General features: G+C 44.5%; 1 long non-coding RNA gene across 1 annotated transcript; it reads right to left on the minus strand.

The window, feature by feature from the left end:
• Nucleotides 1-2,412: 2,412 nt before the first annotated feature.
• On the minus strand, nt 2,413-2,747 carry LOC138301846 (uncharacterized). The gene is made up of 3 exons (XR_011205118.1): nt 2,694-2,747; nt 2,545-2,608; nt 2,413-2,458 (listed from the first exon to the last, which is right to left on the minus strand). It is a non-coding gene; the product is annotated as an uncharacterized lncRNA (long non-coding RNA).
• Nucleotides 2,748-3,540: the final 793 nt, after the last annotated feature.

A 3,540-nucleotide genomic window follows, 5' to 3' on the forward strand; every position in this document is an offset into this window, starting at 1 on the left:
TTTTTCTTCCTGTGGGTCACTTCCTGTTTTTTGGTATATAAAGGATGTGTTTTCTTCTTTTCTTTGCGCTGCAACACTTTCTGTTCGGATGGTGTCCTCGCTCCTGATTTCCTTGCCTTTTGGTTCTGGATTTCGCCAATTCTGTGTTATTTGAATTTAGTTCTTTTGATTCCTGTATTTTTGTTCTTGTTTTCAGGAATTATTCTGTTTGGAGGTTTTTTCCCCTTTTTGTAAAGGTTTTTTTCCCTCTGGCACTATTTTCTGAAGGTCACAGTCTGTTCTTGGCGTTTCTATTGCCTACAGCACCGTGGCTACCAGAAAGAGTCGCCCCTTTTTGGGCCAAAGCCGAACACTCAACATCCACGCCACCAGATCTGCAGATTCCAGGCGCAAGCAGCACGTGAGTCGTGACAGGATCTCTAAGATGCCCTCTGGGTATATGTTACAATAAATTGCACACTGGCATCTGTGTGCATTTATTGTGCTGAGAAGTTTGATACCAAACTTTCCAGTTTTCAGTGTAGCCATTATGGATCTGTGGAGTTTGTGTTTGACAAACTCCCAGACCATATAGCCTTATGGCTACCCTGCACTTACAATGTCTAAGGTTTTGCTTAGACACTGTAGGGGCATAGTGCTCATGCACATATGCCTTCACCTATGGTATAGTGCACCCTGCCTTAGGGCTGTAAGGCCTGCTAGAGGGGTGACTTACCTATGCCACAGGCAGTGTGAGATTGGCATGGCACCCTGAGAGGTGTGCCATGTCGACTTAGTCATTTTCTCCCCACCAGCACACACAAGCTGTGAGGCAGTGTGCATGTGCTGAGTGAGGGGTCCCTAGGGTGGCATAAGACATGCTGCAGCCCTTAGAGACCTTCCCTGGCATCAGGGGCCTTGGTACCAGGGGTTCCAGTTACAAGGGACTTACCTGAGTGCCAGGGTTGTGCCAATTGTGGAGACAAAGGTACAGTTTAGGGAAAGAACAATGGTGCTGGGGCCTGGTTAGCAGGGTCCCAGCACACTTTCAAATCATAACTTAGCTTCAGCAAAGGCAAAACGTTAGGGGGTAACCACACCAAGGAGGCATTTCCTTACAGACGGGTAGCAACACCATTGTTCTTTCCCAGCATCACTGATGCACCATCTGATGTGAACAAGACCATTTTCATAAGGTCCATTTTGTTGGCAGCGTAGAAGTCTTTTACAGCTATAGTGATAGCCTCCGCATTGCATGTACTCAGAGTTACAATTCCCCCAAACACTGCTCTGTTGATGTTACAGATCGGAATTTGAAGTATAGGATGAGGAATTTTGTAACTGAAATATCTGTGCTCTCATCAATTATCAATGTGTGATACAGAGCACTGCGAAGTTCTGCCATGAAGTCAGAGCGTATCACACTGTTGATGGCCCCCAAAAACTCAAAGGCATAGTTCTTGCTCCTACAGCTGTCTGGTATCGTCACATACAATGCGACGTGGTCATGGATGCCTTGAACAGATAACACTGAAGTGTTCATTTTGACTGCTAGCAACACATTGTTGATGAGAATCTTTATCTCCTCGGGCAGACATCTTTGTCGTTCAACCACAGTCTGTTTGCTCTGTCACTGGCGGTTTCCGTCAGCATGGTGCGCATTCCAAAAGCCAGCCTGGCAGCTGCATTTTTATTCCTTAGGGTCACCAAAGCAGATTCATGAACTTTGCTACATAGATGGCGTTTCAAGTAGTCCAGCTTCCAGCCATCAGTCCATTTCTTCCCAGTAGAAAAGTCCCCTGCGATCTTTGCTTCTGCACATACTTTGGAAATCAGGCCTACTTCTGGATTGTATAGAAATAGCTCTCCCAGTTGTACACGAACCTTGCTTAGTGACTTCTGTGTCTCGGTCTCCACAATTTCTTTCAGCCATTCTTCTTTGAACACAAGGCAGCATTTCTTCCTTTGTGGTGAAGCACTGCGCTCTGCAGAAGTCACAGCTTTGCACTTGAACATTTTGGTGGCAATCAGTCTGAGCCTACTATGCTGCAAAGCCTGCAAAAAACAAAAAGAGGAACATTTTTTAAAGTGAGGAACATTATTTAAAGTTGGTTTTTATGCTATTGAATGCAGTCTACCAGACAAGTCTGGGCTATCTCTTGGAAAATGTAGCAATTAATTACCTTGGCCTTTCTGTTTGTTCTTACACCTGCCTGTAGATGTAACACAGTCTGAGATGTCTGCAATAGAAAGAAAAACTACTAAATAATTACTGCTTGTAGTCACATCTGCCTTTTCTAATCTATGATTAGCACTGTCTAGGAAGCCTGCAAAAGAACAAAAAAAGGGGTTGAAGAATGTTGTTATATTATAATGTACTGGGTGCATCATAAGTGAAATCTACCAAATAATTACCTTGTCTTTCTGCTTCTACTCACATGTGCCTTTTGTAATCTACGAGTAGTGCTGTTGGAGATGCCTGCAATAGAAGAAAAGGTGATTAAAGTAGGTTGTCACCTTCCACTGTACTAGGTGCGCCACAATGAACATCTGCTAAATTATTACCTTGTCTTTTTGCTTCTATGCACATGTGCCTGTTCAAAGTTATGTGTAGCAGGGTCTAAGATGCCTGTAAAAGAGGAATAAATGATTTATAGCACCTGATCGTTTCAATGTCTCAGATGCACCACAAGGAAAAACTAGCAAATAATAACCTGCTCCTTCTGCTGCTCCTCCGGTCTGCCCGTCCTCATCTATCACCAGTCCTGTCTGAGATGCCTGCAACAGAAGAAAAGATGGTTAACAGTTGGTTACAGCATGTTGTCATATTATAATGTGCCAGGTGACCCAGATGAGGTACCTACCAAATAATTACCTGGTCCTTATGCTTCTACGCATGTCGGCCCATTCAAATCTATAACTTGCTCGGTCCGACAAACCTGTAATAGAAGCAAAGGTATGGATCATGAACGTGACTTATCTAGAGACCCTTAATCCCACCTGGAGGGTCTGCAGAATTACCTGGTCTTCCTCGGTACTCACACCTGCCCATTCAGATCCAAATGTTGACTCTAATTGGAAAGAAGATATTTAGCATAGGTTATAGGAGTTATATATATGTTGACGCTAATCCTGCAAAGCACCCAGAGGCCCATTGAAACCAAGGAGAGACTCCTTTTAATGCCTTCTCTGAGCAGGCATTAAAACTCCTGGAAAAAATGACGCAAAGAAATCTGTTAGATTTCTTTGTGCTATTTTTACGGCCCCCCCTACCAGGGGAACGCTCCCTTTGCATACATTATGCCTGCCGCAGGCATAATGTAGCGCAAACGGTTACAAAGTGGAGGACGATTGAAAAAGGAGAAGAGGAGGAGGAAATGGGACACCACACGGAGGGAAAAGCAGTGCGAGGTGGCAGGAGACGTCGGTAAGGTTATTCCTTTTTTTTTTTTTTCCTCCATCTCCGTCCCCTTCCCTTGACATTTGTGGCGGCTGCTGCTGGTCAGCACAATACACTGTGCATGCACGGCAGGCCCCTGTCTTGAGAACCCAAGGCATTCT

Source organism: Pleurodeles waltl, chromosome 6 (assembly GCF_031143425.1).
Source record: "Pleurodeles waltl isolate 20211129_DDA chromosome 6, aPleWal1.hap1.20221129, whole genome shotgun sequence".
Classification (NCBI taxonomy): Eukaryota; Metazoa; Chordata; class Amphibia; order Caudata; family Salamandridae; genus Pleurodeles; species Pleurodeles waltl.